General features: G+C 42.7%; 1 protein-coding gene across 1 annotated transcript in view; it reads right to left on the bottom strand.

Moving 5' to 3' along the window:
- The window catches only part of RIOX1 (ribosomal oxygenase 1), a 234,366-nt gene that overhangs the window by 189,237 nt on the left and 26,485 nt on the right, over positions 1–18,644 (bottom strand). The gene's annotated exons all lie outside the window — the stretch shown is intronic.

The following is an 18,644-nucleotide window of genomic DNA, read 5'->3' as shown; positions in this document are numbered from 1 at the left end:
TTACATTAATTTCAACTCAAATAAAGCCCTCTGGTGGGCTAAACGTCATATCTTAATTATATAGAAACCATTTTGTCTATTTTGGTCCCCGCACTCAGTTTCTCGATCCCGTGGTCGACCCTAATATTGCTTCATATGGATCTCTTATTCAGTTATTACCTGATGTGGTATTCCTACTGTCAACTGTACACATACGCTGTTATGCATTGTCCCAACCACATTTTCCACTCATATCTGTAAATTCCTTAAAATTCTATTAGACTCTGTATCTTGTTACCAAAGAAAATTAGTTCAGTACACAAACAGATCTCATATTGATTACATCATCATAAATGTACATAGAGCTCCTCGCTCTGATTAAGACCCCAGGGGCTCATTGTTCGGAAATTGAGAATTTGTCTAGATTCTCTGCATCTAAGTTGTTTTTCCTTATATTATATATAGTATATTACCTACAATGTTAAATCTCAAAATTCTATTTGGAATAACTTTGGCACCGGTTGACGAATCTGCCTGAAAATTTCCTGAAAACGGCCTCGTCGAGCTCCGGTCCTTCCTTGAAAGTTTGGGGGGATACGTCAAGCGGGGGCCGAGATAAAAGGGGGGTCACAAAACGCGTTTTCCCCATGTAAATTTCCATAGGGCGGTCGATTTCACTTTTAGCCCGAACGGCTGAATGGATTTCCAGCAAACTTGGCAAAATTGAAGGGACTGGTAGCCCGATGTGCCTTTGCTATGTCTCAAGATATGTGCTGCAGTGGATTTTGAGTAATTTAGGTTCAAAAAAATATATATATCTATAGGCGCTCTCCGGTGCGCGCACCGGAGTGCGCTCCAGGCGCGACACGCGACTTGCGCGCAGGAAGCTGATTGGCTCTTGGGTGTCTGTAAACATTCTAAACAGTCTGGAGCGGCCGCCATCTTGTGTCTCGGTAAAATCGAGACACAAGGGGTTTGAAAAAAAAAGGGGGCAAATGACCATAAGGGGGAAGAGTAGACCCCCTCTGACCCCCTAGGTTTGATGTAGGGGCTAAAATAGGGTCCTGCGGGGCATTACATTTTTTTTTTTTTTTTCGTTTTGCGCGGGGGAAGCGCATGGTACGCGCACCGGCGAAGCACGGGGAAAATCCAGGACCATATTTATGAAGGCCTTGCGCTGCCAGTTTTGCGCCTCCTGTGCGTCAATTTTTGTGACGCACCAGCGGTGTAAAAAAATGCGCATTGTTACGCATTATTTAAAAAGTGACGCATCTATCTAGATGCGTCACTTTTTAAATATAGTGCAACGAGGCACATTTTTTTACACTGCTGGTGCGATGCGTCACTTTTCTGTGCGCACTCCTTATGACATTCCAGATGTGTCATATTTAATGTATGACGAATCATGTTGCAAGGAGTTACAGATACATCAGTATTTCTGACATATCTGTAAACATAAAAGTGACGCGAGGCAGGCGCAAGATTTTGACGCAACAGCATCCTAAAAGTGACGCAGAGAAATCTCATAGATTTCAGTACGTCGTTATTACCAAGCTTTTTGCGGGGGAATGCCCCCTCTGCATACATTATACCTGACGCAGATATAATGTGGCGCAGAGTTTTAAAAAGTGACCCATGTACCTAGATGCGTCACTTTTTAAAAATAGCGTCAGGTATAATGCATGCAGAGGGGGTGTTCTCCCGCAAAAAGCTTTGTAATAGCGACGCAGTGAAATCTTTGAGATTTCACTGCGTCACTTTTAGGATGCTGTTGCGTCAAAATCTTGCGCCTGCTTTACAGCAGGTGTTAGACTGACGCAAGACCTTTCACATGGTGCTTTTTCCATGTGAAAGGACACATTACTGGAGTTGCGTCACTTTTGTGACGCACTCCAGCAATGCGTTACTTGGAATGTCATAAGGAGTGCGCACAGAAAAGTGACGCATCGCACCAGTGGTGTAAAAAAATGTGCCTCGTTGCGTTATATTTAAAAAGTGACGTATCTAGGTAGATGGGTCACTTTTTAAAATCAAGCGCCACATTATATCTGCGTGAGGTATAATGCATGCAGAGGGGGTGTTCCCCCGCAAAAAGCTTTGTAATAGCGACGCAGTGAAATGTTTGAGATTTCACTGCGTCACTTTTAGGATGCTGTTGCGTCCTTTAAATATAGTGCAACGAGGCACATTTTATTACACTGCTGGTGTGATGCGTCACTTTTCTGTGCGCACTCCTTATGACATTCCAGATGTGTCATATTTAATGTATGACGAATCATGTTGCAAGGAGTTACAGATACGTCAGTATTTCTGACATATCTGTAAACATGAAAGTGACGCGAGGCAGGCGCAAGATTTTGACGCAACAGCATCCTAAAAGTGACGCAGAGAAATCTCATAGATTTCAGTACGTCGTTATTACCAAGCTTTTTGCGAGGGATTGCCCCCTCTGCATACATTATACCTGATGCAGATATAATGTGGCGCAGAGTTTTAAAAAGTGACCCATGTACCTAGATGCGTCACTTTTTAAAAATAGCGTCAGGTATAATGCATGCAGAGGGGGTGATCCCCTGCAAAAAGCTTGGTAATAATGACGCAATGCGTCACTTTTAGGATGCTGTTGCGTCAAAATCTTGCGCCTGCTTCACAGCAAACCTTTCACATGGTGCTTTTTCCATGTGAAAGGACACATTACTGGAGTTGCGTCACTTTTGTGACGCACTCCAGCAATGCGTTACTTTTGTGTTTACAGATACGTCAGAAATACTGACATATCTGTAACTCCTTGCGAATTGATTAGTCATATATTAAATATGACATATCTGGAATGTCATAAGGAGTGCGTCCACAAAAGTGACGCATTGCTGTTTTCACGTAGCGATGCGTCACTTTTCAGAAATGAGGCCTCCAGTTTATTCACTGTGTCATAACTTTCTTTTCTAACACTCACCTTCTTTCATTCCTCCTACTTCACTTCCTTTCACCTCTCATACCTTTCTGTTCTTTCTTACTCATTCTCCTTTCAATTATCAATGCACTATATTTCACTTACTCTTCATTTTTTTAAGAATATAGCTCTTTGATGAGAATTGGAGGTAGTTCTGAAAAGAACTTTTGGTTTTCTTCTTTTAACTGAACAGGAACAAAAACAGGAGCAAAAAGAAAACAAAAAAATTAGGGGTGGGAAGGGCAGCGATGGTTCTCCAATGCTCGAACCATGAGCAGGACACTTTGCTCCCCATAGGTGAGGAGTTGATTGCAGTATCTGCATTTGACGACCCCATGGTTAAATGCAGGTTGTATGTTTGCCACCTGCTCCTGCGATTGCTCTCTCCCAGAAGAAGTTGCTCCTCCGGTTGATGTAGAGGCCCCATCTCTGGGAACCTCTTGTGCCAGAGCCCTGACACTTTCCCGGGCAAAATTCTGGGGGTGCCTCCTCTCCACATGGCGAATCAAGGTAAAGTTGCCAAAAGAGTACTTTTTTTGGGGGTTACCCCGTGACAGGACCTGTTTGCAGATCCTGCACTCCACTTTTGGTGCATTCATCTTTTTCTGGTCTGCTGGAAACTTAAAAAATTTCCAGCTGAAATGCTCTTTGACCTTCGGCTGAGGAGGCTCTTCATCAATGAATTCAGGCTCATCTTCACTGCTGGATGGTCTGGCAGCCATGATTATCCAAGAAATATGCAAGAGCAAAAAGGCAGGTCTTTCAGTCACAAAAGTGAAAGAAGAAGTGAAGGAAATGGGTGGGGATTTCATTCATTGTAAAAAAAAACTGTTAGCAACCAATGAAAAGTGTTATTTTTGGGTCACATGACCCGACGCGTTTACGCTGCGCGCTCCGGAGCACTTCCGGTGCGTTTACGCAGCGCGATCGTAGGCGCTTCCGGGGCGCAAACGTGGCGCGATCGTAGGCGCTTTTGCGTGCGTTTACGCGCCGCGAACGTAGGCGCTTCCGAGGGCACTTACGTTGCGCGCCGAAGTGACGTCATCAAACTTTTACAGAAATGCATAATCATTTTCCTTATTAAAAAAAACGAATTTTATTTGTATGGTACGAAATGTTTTGCATTATTATTAACTTTTCATTCATATTTTTTTTCACGAACGACAGTTGCGCTCTGGGTGCGCTTTCAGATGAGCTCACGGAAAAGCTTACCGGAGAGCTTAGCTGAAAGCTTCCCGGAGCGCGCACCCAGAGCGCAAAAGAAAAAAATTATATAAAAAAAATGAATACTTTAAAAAAAACAGCAAATTGTAAAAAAAAAAAAAAAGGTTAGAAACTCGATATACAAGGAATTAGCATTTAAAAAACCTATGAAATTCACTGAAAAAACCATAGGTTTCACACCAGTTATAGTTAGCTGGAAATTTTACTGATATAAAACCATTGAAATTCCCACGTTATAGTTAGATGGACTCACTATAACTTGCGCGTGCAATGCACTGCTGATGACGTCACATATTACATCACTCATGACATGGTCAGTGACATCACTCATGACATCACTGATGACACCATCCAGTGAATGTGTGTCTTTCTGAAAAATAAATATATTTTATATATGTATATGTAAAAGTTGATGGAAGAATAAATGTTTAAATAAGTGTCTAAATGGATGGTTTTTAAAAAAAAATTGATTGGTTAACTGGCTTATTAAGTGTATGTTAGTGAATACATATATTAGTGAGTAATGTTTAAATATTTAAATATATGTATTAGTGTTTCACTTTGTTTATAAGTGGCTGCATGGGTTGATGAGTAGCTACATGTGTAGGTATATTGGTTATTAGATGTTTTTTTAGTATCAGTATGAGTGTTTGTATGGTTTGGTGGGGGTATTACTTATCACATAGATGCATGAATGACTGACTCTCTCTTTGTATGTGTTTTGAAGACAGCATATGTGCAGGACTGTATGGGTGGATGAGTGTGTAGTGTGTGTTACTGCGTGAATGACTGTCTCACTAGTTTCTTTATCAGTAACTACATATGTTTTAATCTAGTATATGTGAATATTGATGTATATAAGTGAGTATATGTGAGAGTAAGAGATTGTAAGAGTTCCTGTTTAAATAAGTATGTGTTTCTATAAGTGATTGTTTAAGAGAGTAAGTATGTGTAAGTTTCCTTAGAAGTAAGGTGGTAGTGTGTGTTTAGATGTATATGCAAATAAATGGATGTTCAATAGTTTACTTGCATGGGTGAGTATGTGTGAGAGTAACTTTTGGATGACTGTTGGTGTGTAACAGGATGTATAGGTGTATCACTACATATGATGAGTGAGTATATGTATGAGTGACTATATAGAACTGTTGGTGAATGAGTGGATGTGTATATAGATGGTGGAATTATTGAATTGGTTGTTGTAACTTTTATGTGTATCTCCATTTTTTGAAAATGTTAATTTCTATTTTTGAATATGTGTTTCATGGGTTACATTACACTGAAAGGAGGTCTGTCACTCTGTCTCAAGGATGATGTCATCAGTGATGTCATGAGTGATGTCACTGACCATGTCATGAGTGATGTAATATGTGACGTCATCAGCAGTGCATTGCACGCGCAAGTTATAGTGAGTCCATCTAACTATAACGTGGGAATTTCAATGGTTTTATATCAGTAAAAATTCCAGCTAACTATAACTGGTGTGAAACCTATGGTTTTTTCAGTGAATATATATATATATATATATATATATATATATATATATATATATATATATATATATATATATATATTTCAATGTAGCTCCTCCTCGATTCTCTAGGCGTCTCGAGCCACAGCCTCGCACGCCAGCAAACAAAGGACACGGACCACAAACGAATCTGCATAGATTGTTTATTAACAGAGGTCAGCTACACGTTTCAGGCAAGTTTTGCCCTTGATCACGCTGCTGATATATATTTCCTGCGTTCCTCCTCCTCACTTCTGCAGATTAATCACAAAGACTGGAGCACGGACACCAATGGAGTGCTGAAAGTTCTTTTTATTTTTCTTTAGCAGCATGTAGCCATTACGCATTTCAGCCCAGAGGAGCCTTGATAACAGGACGCACTCTCGTCACTGAGATATGACTGCTTTCACTTTATCACTTGCTTCTCTAGTTGAATTAAGTGTTCTTATATATTTTGCCTTGTGTTTAACAACTTAGGCCATTTGTTTATTATTCTTACATTGTCACAGCTATCATGCGTTACCAGGCCAAATGTATCCTCTTTATGGTCTGCCAGCTTTTAAACGTGCCAGGTGCTTTGACCCTCCTTTTGGCAAGATTCCTAGAAAGCGCCACACCACTATGGTGACACACCATTGTAGTGACTTCTACAGACTTACGTTAGATACAGATCCCGCATCGTGCAACCCTGTTAGAACGGAGGGACAGCCCTCTGGTATCAGTCATTCGCACACTTGCGCTTTGTTGTGAGGCGGCCACATACGCAAACTTCACAGTGCCTCTACTCGGCAACTTGGCCCGCTATCCTCTATGGCGAATATATCCTTACATAATAAGTGCAACCCTTTGTAGAGTGGCCATATTCCGAGGAACTCTCCCTTGTGGCTTTTACACTCCATTGCCTTTTTCCACTTGGTTATTTAAACGTACACGCACCCGCACCTTCATTAATTTAGTCATATGGCATTACCAGGGGCCTTGTGCAGCTTTTCTCGCCACTAAGGTGACTACATGTATGCATTCTTGCATTGACTAGTTGTTCACTTTGAAGAAGCGACATGGATTGGCCTTGTTCCCTCACTATGCCTCTTAGAGTGACCACACAGCATTATGCACCAATCCGGCACGTATAAGTAGGTCCAGCATATACATTGATATGAACATATGATATCCTTTAAATTCAGATATTCGCAGCATTCACTTTAATATACATTAATGAATTCTTTGTGTTTGATTATTCACATACAACTGTACAATTTGTGGCTATGTCTTGGTTTTTTCAGCTCTCCAAAATGGCCGCCATGTTTACTTGTGATTATCACTGATGCATGTGGATGAATCTGCTTTCTATGTTTCACATAAGGCTATATAATGAACTTTCACTTTTTACTCACTGTGTGATCAAGACAGCGAGTCTGTCGAAACTAGTTACCTGTACTGATTAAATTCTTTACTTGGTAATTCCGGAGTGTGCATACTAATTTGGATTCTGTGCATCATATATATCAACAATCCTGGCCTTGATCAAAGAAACAGGCACCTACACGCTAGAGTGAAATCACAGTAAATGTACTGCACAAAAGGCTCCGAGACACGTTTCAGTGGACTGACCCCCTGGATCACACAGGTCAGTGCCAATGAAGTGAATACTTTTAAAACGTTGCCATGGGAACCATGATGATGTCGTGGACATAAAGAATATACATATATTCTGTTAAGGCAGGCCTGTTAACTGCACAATACCCGTCACACACATTGTTATTAACCCCTTTGATGCGGATGACGAGCTCAGCTCGTCATCAGCCATGGGGGGCGTGTGCGGATGACGAGCTGAGCTCGTCATCTAACGCAGCTTTTGAAAAAAAGCCGCGTAGCGCAAAAATAACCGCCGCAGCGATGCGGTTAAATAAAACTTGACAGATAATACAATAGAATTGAAAAAAATAAAATAAAATAGATAAATGAATCAAAGTATAGCACTGGGCATGTTAATACCGATTAAAGATCGGGCTGCGCAATACTAAGCAACCTTCTAAACATGTAACCATCTCATGTTAATCATTATATGTCACATGGCTAGATAGATCAGGTGAGGTAAGAGATGCCCTACGCATTCCTTGTATATTACAATACACAATATGTGAAATAGTGTACTTATTTGCCCACTTCAGACACAAAGGTGAATACCTGAGGACTAAAAGGTTAATACAGTGAATTAGGTCTGCAACACCTGCCCTAGTGGGCTTATTTGTCTAAAACTTAGTACGTACTCTTTTACAAACTGGCCTTAACCTCAAACCCATGTGCTACGTACATACACAACCATTGTTCTGCAAACCCAATGCAAATTCCACAGTTCGACCCAATGCTATTAATCCATGGCACACAAAGAATGTAAAAGAACATTAACGCAATGCACAGGGACGGCTGCAAGAAATGTGTATAGCTAAGCAGGGTTATATGTGTGAGATTAACTCTTTGTCAGTGTTTAACCCATGTCGGATTTTATTATTGAGCATGATGATGCATCTGGATTCCGGCTGCCTCAATTGCTACTCTCTATTACCTCCTCTGGGATTTTTGGGAATTGCGTCAACCACATAGTATGCCAGATCTTTCGCTGAACAGAACTTGGTGGTGCTCGTGGATATGTCTGGCTACTGGGTAGCTCTTATCATAGTTGGCAATTGCCCTGTGGCGCTGCAGAATACGGATGTGGACCATGTGTATGGTACTACCTACATATTGCTTGCGGCATGTACATTCCAATAAGTACACTGCAAAATCTGTTTTGCAATTATATCTGCCTTTGATGGTAACAGGTGAGTTTCTCAAAGGTGTTCTTCAAATTATTACCATGTTTACAGGCTTTACACCTCAAAGATTTATATGTCAGCCAATCTGATACACTGTTGGTCTTAGGTGAACTTTGGACCAGTTAATTTCTGCTGGATATAGCTCTGCAAAAGCAAAGAAGCAAGCATGGTACAACCACCGCGAGGATTTATTGACGCCTAATCAAAACAAAAAATCTATGACCAGAATCCCTTTTGTCTCCGTGTTCAGCCCAGACAGCAACAAAGTGGCCAAAATAATCAAGAAAAACTGGCCTGTGCTACGATTTGACGAACAATTTCATGCACCACCTTTATTTTCATACCAAAGAGGCAACAACATCGCCAACCATCTTGTCCATGCTATTACCTGGCCAACCACCACAACTGAAAAACACACTATCACAGCTGCATGGGTATTGAACCCAGTCATTGGACATTTCAAATGCCAATCGTGTAGTGTCTGTGAGCTGACACTCAACACAAAAGAATTCATCTACAATGGACATATCCATCAACTCTCCCACAACTCAAACTGCAAAACACAAAATGTCATCTACGCCATCCGTTGTCCATGTGACCTTATCTATATTGGCCAGACCACCCAAATGGTTAAACAACGGATAATACAACATAAGAGCAGAATTAACTGCAAAGTACTTACTGCTCCACTGGTCACACACTTCATGGAAAAATCACATGCTGACACAGATCTCAGGTGGATGGTCATTGAAAAACCCACACTACCCATCAGAGGGGGAAATATGTCCACTCTACTCAATAGAGCTGAATGTAAATGGATTGCACGAGTCGACTCGGTCAACCATGGGTTAAACACTCTTGATGAATGGACAAACACTATCACGGTTTAAGTCCACTGCCCACCCAAATAGACCACTATCATGTACTTAACTCTCTGGTTTTAAACCGCGTGTTCTGTTGGACCTCACTATCTGTAATGTCCAAAGTTTTCTTCCCCTGTGAATAGAGCTTAGCATGATGTTAAATAACCCACTGGTTTCAGACCAATTATCCAACAGGACACTATTCAACTGTACATATACCCCTCCTCGTGCTCATGATTGACCGATCCCTCAATTTCTAATACTAAGTTTGATACCATGAAATGTATATCTGATGTACTGTGTACCTTGTACTGTGTCCGTTCCCTATACCACCACGGCTTGTACAACCCCGCCTCTTTCTCGATTCAAGCAGACCTCCCCTTCCATCACGCCCTCCCTTTGCGTCCTGTCTGTCAGTGTTGCCTTGACAACAATCCGACAAACCCTGAGTCTCTTTCTTCTACCTCGCCACTTCCTGTTTGCCAATGTTACCTCGGTAACATCGCGACACGCCCCCTATCCCGCCTCCCGCGCTGACCGTACTCCGCCCCCTGCCATTGATTTCCTTATTTATATGTAGACTTCTTACCTGCTCAGGTAGCTCCAGCATTAACTGCTCGCAGCCGCCCACCAGAAGAGCCCCAATTGCCTTCCGCCGCCCTGATTCACTCAGGTAAGCCCAGTTCCCGCACATTTGGTGCGATCGGAGTATGAGGTTAATTAACGGTCTCTCACGCAACCGGCTCTCTCTTACTCCCAGTATTTTTCCTCCCCGTAGGCGCAGCAAATCCCGCCCGCTGATCAGATACAATCAACGATCAGGTAACTCCACTTTAATCGTGGTTTTCCATCTAGCCTACATCCTGAACTTGACCAGGTTTTCGTAACCCCCCACCCCCCTTGCTCCCCGCAGCTTTAGACTTTTGAGCGACCGTTTGGACTTCAACTGCCCACGCTTCCCTGCCTGGGTACCACTGTAAGTTTTCTCCCCTCCTTCTGTCACCTCCACACTCCCACACCACCCAATTCTTAACTCGCACTTATTAGTCGAATTTCTGAATCACCCTTACACTATTGTTTCACCTGCTAATTATATTATTTCAACTGTCCAACTCTTGACATTTACACTTACCGTAGTCACCCCCAACCAACACTCCAACTACTCCCTGCTCTGACCCCCACCCCCACCACGCCACATCCACATCTAGACCTTCACTGTTCTGATACTTATACCTGACCACTCACCCACCGACCTACCCACCCCACTCCATGCCCCAGTCCTCGGTCTCCCACTCAAATTGCCCTCCTCTCGCCCACAGCACTGGTTCCATCGACAACCCTGTCCTGATGACGATCCCGACTAAAGGGGATCGAAACGCCGTCGACTTCACAGCTTGAATCATATGACGCATATCACGTTTTGTGCTCCTGTTCAATTTTTGACAAATCTTATTTTAAGTGATTACAACTTGTTTCTATGGAGCTATTATTTTGATGTAAATACTTTGGTTCATGCGTCAATCATGCTGTTCACTTTAGCACTTGCACCTTCACTATCACCAATTGTATATAGCACCTTGCACCAAGTGCCACTGGGTTGTAACATGATCTGCTCTGTACAGTGCTGTTTTAACTGTATTGTCATGTGAAAGACCATTCCCTTTTGCCTCTTGGTGAATAATACTGCCTTTTCTCAAAAAATTAAAATGACTCCTTGGTTTCTTCCTTTGTGTAATGCTTATTGCATACATTATTGAAACTGTCTTTGCATGATACCTGTTGGGAATTGTTTTTGCTTACACGACACACCCATCCCAACGAGATTTATGGGTCTTCTCCTGTTGTTCTTATACATATTAGGAGCAGCTGCTTAGCTGCGAGAGTTGTACCTCTGTGTACTTCATCTAATATACCTCAGCCAAAGAGGTATTCATCTGTGTACTACCTTTCGGCCTACACACGATGTCCAAGGAGTCCCTTACCTACTCAGAGGAATACATCCAGTCACGACTGACCGGTCCCTCATTATTGTCAGACACGCTTCAGTCCGCGACTACATCAACTGCCCCAAATACCTCCCGTGTCCTATTGGACAAACTCGAAAAGTTGATGAAGAAACAGATCAGGACGGATCTGCATGCTCGAATGCTCACGGACTACTTACGCTCAGGCGTCATTCCCCTAGGGCTCCAAATTCGCAAAACCCCGGCTATTTTCACACAGGACCCAAATTTAGAACCAGCTTTAGCCATCTAGCGACCACCTGTTCCCGCCACTGGATGGTCCTGGGGATAGATACAGCCATAGAACATAGCCGTTTGGAATTAAAAGAAATTGAAGAACTGGAAAAACTCATCCAAGCTGACACCACCCTCACTGATGCCAAAAGCCTCCTAGATAAATCAACAGCACCATCGCCACCTTTAACACCTTTGAAGTCAACAAAAAGGTCAACAAAATAGAAAAAGACATAAAGAATTACAAAGTTGAGAACACATACCCCTACCTCAAAGAGGAATTCTACAACACCCAACAGAACCCTCCCAGAGCCCAAAACTGGGGACGATACAGAAACAATCAACGCGTCACGTTCTCTGTCTCTTTTAATAGCTCTGCAGACGACACAGACGCCACATCCTCTGGACCACAGCCACTTTTACCAACTGGTTTTTTAGGACGAGGCAGAGGACGCGGCCAACAACCACCACCACAGACCCGCCAAACCAGGGCCAAACAGTACCAACCCCCGGTCCCAGGATACCGCCAAACCCGCAATCGATACTATCAATGGGGACAACCACAGTAACTAACAACCAGGACGCAACCACTACTGCCATGTCCATCCCCATTTTCAATTTATCAGACCACATTCTGACTCCAGATGAAACTAGACTTCTATCCCGAGGTCTCATTTGTACCAACTGTTAGAACCAACTTCCTGGAGTTACAATCTAACCTTCTAAAGTTCTTCAGAAGAATCCGGTTAAAGTACTTTTTTGCCGACAAACCAGATGCCAGAATGAATCAAATCTCCCCATTCCGGCTACCCTCTACTTTCAACCCCCCATCTAATCAAATGACACCTGAAATACTGGTGTTTGAACGACTAGTCTTGAAGGAAGTAATGTACCTCAAAACCACACCACGTTTCATCCCCTACAATCTGCCCTTGATTGAAAAAGAAGCCCTCAACTCCCTCCAAAATAATTCTGAGATTATCAATAAACCTGCGGACAAGGGTGGGGGTATTGTCGTTCTAAACAATACACAATACGACAAAGAGGTTGAACGACAACTCACCAATAACGAACATTATCGTATTCTCTCTAAGGATCCCTTACTAGACATCAGACAAAAGATTCTTTCCATCACTACAGCGGCCAGAGACAACAACATCATAACCAAGAAAGAATTTGAGTACTTGAACAACCCACATCCCAGAACACTGGTCCTATACGTCCTCCCCAAAATACATAAGGATGCAAGGAACCCACCTGGACGCCCCATCGTGTCAGGATGCGGCTCCATTCTGGAACCCCTGGGTAAATATCTGGACTCAGTTATTAAGGAATTCGTGCCTATCACAGACACCTACATACGTGATACTATGGACTTGATCAACACCATAGAAGATCAGCCCTTCGACCTGGACACCCAAATAATGGCAAGTTTGGACATCGAGTCCCTTTACACCAATATCCCTCATCGCGAAGGGCTCGAAGTAATTAAAAATCTTCTGGTCTTCAGGCCTCAACCCACCAAAATCCCCACTGACTTCATCATGGACCTTCTACGTGTGGCCCTGCAAAACAACTACTTCATGTACAAAAATATATACTACCTGCAAATCAAGGGAGTATCGATGGGCGCTTGTTTCGTCCCCAACTTTGCCATCCTATTTGTACATGACCTGGAAAAATCACTGATCCTAAACCCCATCAACCCATATCGGCCCCAAATCCATCTGTGGCGCCGATACATAGATGACATTTTATTGATCTGGAATGGAACAGCTGATACCCTCCAACCCTTCATTGACTGGCTAAACTCCTCACAAGAACACCTCAAATTCACTAGTGAGTCCAAATCCAATGACCTACCATTCCTTGATGTCACTATCCATGCAGAAGAGGTGACCCTTGGAACGTCTCTTTTCCGCAAGCCCACAGAACGTAACACCCTGTTACATTACTCAAGTAACCACCCAAGAGGCCTACGCGATGGACTTCCTTTTGGCCAGTTCTTACGAATTCGCCGCAATTGCAAATGGCGTAAAGACTACTTCAGGGAGGCAGACGTCTTGGTTATGAAACTTGTCAATAGAGGCTACCCACGACGTTTGGTCACAAAAGCAAAGAAGCGAGCATGGTACAACCACCGCGAGGATTTATTGACGCCTAATCAAAACAAAAAATCTATGACCAGAATCCCTTTTGTCTCCGTGTTCAGCCCAGACAGCAACAAAGTGGCCAAAATAATCAAGAAAAACTGGCCTGTGCTACGATTTGACGAACAATTTCATGCACCACCTTTATTTTCATACCAAAGAGGCAACAACATCGCCAACCATCTTGTCCATGCTATTACCTGGCCAACCACCACAACTGAAAAACACACTATCACAGCTGCATGGGGATTGAACCCAGTCATTGGACATTTCAAATGCCAATCGTGTAGTGTCTGTGAGCTGACACTCAACACAAAAGAATTCATCTACAATGGACATATCCATCAACTCTCCCACCACTCAAACTGCAAAACACAAAATGTCATCTACGCCATCCGTTGTCCATGTGACCTTATCTATATTGGCCAGACCACCCAAATGGTTAAACAACGGATAATACAACATAAGAGCAGAATTAACTGCAAAGTACTTACTGCTCCACTGGTCACACACTTCATGGAAAAATCACATGCTGACACAGATCTCAGGTGGATGGTCATTGAAAAACCCACACTACCCATCAGAGGGGGAAATATGTCCACTCTACTCAATAGAGCTGAATGTAAATGGATTGCACGAGTCGACTCGGTCAACCATGGGTTAAACACTCTTGATGAATGGACAAACACTATCACGGTTTAAGTCCACTGCCCACCCAAATAGACCACTATCATGTACTTAACTCTCTGGTTTTAAACCGCGTGTTCTGTTGGACCTCACTATCTGTAATGTCCAAAGTTTTCTTCCCCTGTGAATAGAGCTTAGCATGATGTTAAATAACCCACTGGTTTCAGACGAATTATCCAACAGGACACTATTCAACTGTACATATACCCCTCCTCGTGCTCATGATTGACCGATCCCTCAATTTCTAATACTAAGTTTGATACCATGAAATGTATATCTGATGTACTGTGTACCTTGTACTGTGTCCGTTCCCTATACCACCACGGCTTGTACAACCCCGCCTCTTTCTCGATTCAAGCAGACCTCCCCTTCCATCACACCCTCCCTTTGCGTCCTGTCTGTCAGTGTTGCCTTGACAACAATCCGACAAACCCTGAGTCTCTTTCTTCTACCTCGCCACTTCCTGTTTGCCAATGTTACCTCGGTAACATCACGACGCGCCCCCTATCCCGCCTCCCGCGCTGACCGTACTCCGCCCCCTGCCATTGACTTCCTCATTTATATGCAGACTTCTTACCTGCTCAGGTAGCTCCAGCATTAACTGCTCGCAGCCGCCCACCAGAAGAGCCCCAATGGCCTTCCGCCGCCCTGATTCACTCTGGTAAGCCCAGTTCCCGCACATTTGGTGCGATCGGAGTATGAGGTTAATTAACGGTCTCTCACGCAACCGGCTCTCTCTTACTCCCAGAATTTTTTTTCCTCCCCGTAGGCGCAGCAAATCCCGCCCGCTGATCAGATACAATCAACGATCAGGTAACTCCACTTTAATTGTGGTTTTCCATCTAGCCTACATCCTGAACTTGACCAGGTTTTCGTAACCCCCCCAACCCCCTTGCTCCCCCGCAGCTTTCGACTTTTGAACAACCGTTTGGACTTCAACTGCCCTCGCTTCCCTGCCTGGGTACCACTGTAAGTTTTCTCCCCTCCTTCCGTCACCTCCGCACTCCCACACCACCCAATTCTTAACTCGCACTTATTAGTCGAATTCCTGAATCACCCTTACACTATTGTTTCACCTGCTAATTATATTATTCCAACTGTCCAACTCTTGACATTTACACTTACCGTAGTCACCCCCAACCAACACTCCAACTACTCCCTGCTCCGGCCCCCACCCCCACCACGCCACATCCACATCTAGACCTTCACTGTTCTGATACTTATACCTGACCACTCACCCACCGACCTACCCACCCCACTCCATGCCCCAGTCCTCGGTCTCCCGCTCAAATTGCCCTTCTCTCGCCCACAGCACTGGTTCCATCGACAACCCTGTCCTGATGACGATCCCGACTAAAGGGGATCGAAATGCCGTCGACTTTACAGCTTGAATCATATGACGCATATCACGTTTTGTGCTCCTGTTCAATTTTTGACAAATCTTATTTTAAGTGATTACAACTTGTTTCTGTGGAGCTATTATTTTGATGTAAATACTTTAGTTCATGCGTCAATCACGCTGTTCACTTTAGCACTTGCACCTTCACTATCACCAATTGTATATAGCACCTTGCACCAAGTGCCACTGGGTTGTCACATGATCTGCTCTGTACAGTGCTGTTTTAACTGTATTGTCATGTGAAAGACCATTCCCTTTTGCCTCTTGGTGAATAATACTGCCTTTTTTCAAAAAATTCAAATGACTCCTTGGTTTCTTCCTTTGTGTAATGCATATTGCATACATTATTGAAACTGTCTTTGCATGATACCTGTCGGGAATTGTTTTTGCTTACACGACACACCCATCCCAACGAGGTTTATGGGTCTTCTCCTGTTGTTCTTATACGTATGAGATGAGAGGCACACGTGGTATGTCCTGTCCAATTATGGGATCACTCTTTATCAGCCGCCTGTGTCTGTATTGGATATTCCGGAGTCTGGCATGATAAGTCGAAAAAACAGTAATCAGACGTATCTGACTTGAGTCTGTTTCTTTACGCTTTCTCTTATTGCTCCCAAAGGGAAAATCTTCCCTTCTTTTGTTGTCAACTTTGTCTCTGGCTGTTTTCAGTGTGTTATTTGCATAGCCACGCTGGGCCATGCGGTTGGACAGATCTATCTGGACCTCTCTTAATGAGTTCTCACCGCTACAATTGCATTTCATACGCAGATTCTCTGCATAGTGAATGCTCTGTTTAAGTTTTGTAGGATGAAAACTGCTGGCATGCAGAGTGGAATTAGCAGCCGTTGGTTTGCTGTATGTTTTTGTGTGGAGTCTATTCTCTTCACCATACACTTCCAGATCTAAGAAATGGACCTCTCTTTGGCTAAAGTAATAGGTGTATGAAAGATTTAAGTCATTCACACTGAGTTTTAGTGCAAATTCTTTGGCTGACTCTGGTAAGCCTTTCCACAGTATGAAGAGATTGTCTATGAATCTTGTCCACAAGACGATAATTGCTGGCCATTCTTTTGAAAAGTCTACTTCCAGTACCTGCTCCTCCCACCAGCCCATATGCAGAATTGCATAGCTGGGGCGAAGCATGTACCCATAGCTGTGCCCTGCAGTTGCTTGTATGTCTGCAATGTTATGGAGGCACCACTCTACCATGCTGATTAGCACGTGTGTACTGGTGTGGATGTATGGGTTTCCTTCCTAGACAGTATGACAATCCCTTTACCCAGTCAGGGTGTCTTATACTAGTATATAAGGCCATGACGGCCATGGTCATGAGTACATACGAGTCATCCCACATGACATCATTGATTCTTTGTAAAAAGTTGCCTGTGTCCATAATAAATGTTGTGCTTTAACATGTTTTTGTAGGAAGAAATCTATGAACCTTGATGTGTTCTCAAATAGCCCTCCAATTGCAGAAATGATTGGTCGCTCTGGAGGTACAGTAGAATTCTTGTGCACCTTGGGGATCAGATATAGTATAGGGGATTCAGGGTGTTCGACTTTTAGATATCTCAGTTCATCCCGGGATAAAAGGCCACTGCCTTACCATTTATAGAGTTCAGTATGGAACTTTGCTTTGATTTCATCCAGGACTGTTGGACTCACTTTACAATAGCATGTAGTACTCAGAAGTTGTCAGTTCGCTTCTTTGTTGTACATATCTAGGTGCCACAGCACAATGTTACTTCCGTTATTTGACCATCGGACCACAATGTCTTTTCTATCCTTTATTTTCTTCATGGTCAGTGCGTACTTGAAGATGACCGTTTCGGAGAATATGTCCAAAGAGTCCCTCTGCATCATCGGTAAAAAGAGTGATTTGGGCTGGAAGGATGTACGGGTGCTCCCACAGATATCAAGCCGCATGGCGGCCGCCACGTCTTCTGATGTACTGCCCTCCAATGCTTGGTGCGTTTCATTTTCTAGTTCGTCTATATATATATTCCAAAACAACTCCCAAAAGAAGAGCAAAGGTAGGCACTCCCGGTAAGCAACAAATAGTTTATTTCTTTTATCACAGCACGAAGTCTGTCCTGACGCGTTTTGGCTTTTCCCAGCCTTTATCAAACACTTGTAACCATTCCATTTTTTCCAATTTAAAGGTTCAGTGCATATAGACATAAAAGAAACAACATCTGTTGTTAAAATTTCCTCATCATTATGCATGCTGTCTATTAGTCTGGCTAGATATATATTCATGTCCAAATAATTTTTATGTTTTTAATTTTATACTCTTTTTCATATTTTTTAAGAAAAATGTTTTATATAAAAACAAGCCAACTTAACATTAGGATTTCCTAGAAGTCATACTTAGATCCAGGAGGCAGCATGGGAGCATATTCTTGGGCCAGTGCCTACACCTAGAAGGAAGCATCATGCCTCGTCTCTTGAGTCAAACCTACGATTACAATATACTGGGCATTGCCATCACCAAAGTATTTTTATCATTTCAAATTTTCTACAGACATAAAATTATAAAGCTAAGAGTGAGAGAATATGACTAAATAGATAAATAAATAGCAACTATGATATGATATTCAATGGATCAATCCCCCAAAAATATGTAATTGTATAAATCCTATATAATATAATGTATAAATCAATCCATATCAAAAGTACTAAATAACAATATATCAATCCAATCATTCTTATAAATATAATAAATAACCATATATGTGCAAAACCTATTTTTGTGCATTAATTGTCTGAGTGCCAAATATCACCTACATTGGATTTCAGATGTCCAAATATCTAAAGTGCTCTAGTGCA

Source organism: Lissotriton vulgaris, chromosome 6 (assembly GCF_964263255.1).
Source record: "Lissotriton vulgaris chromosome 6, aLisVul1.2, whole genome shotgun sequence".
In the NCBI taxonomy this organism is placed as follows: Eukaryota; Metazoa; Chordata; class Amphibia; order Caudata; family Salamandridae; genus Lissotriton; species Lissotriton vulgaris.
Note: the sequence above shows the minus strand (reverse complement) of the source record. Positions and strands in the feature narration are given on the sequence as shown.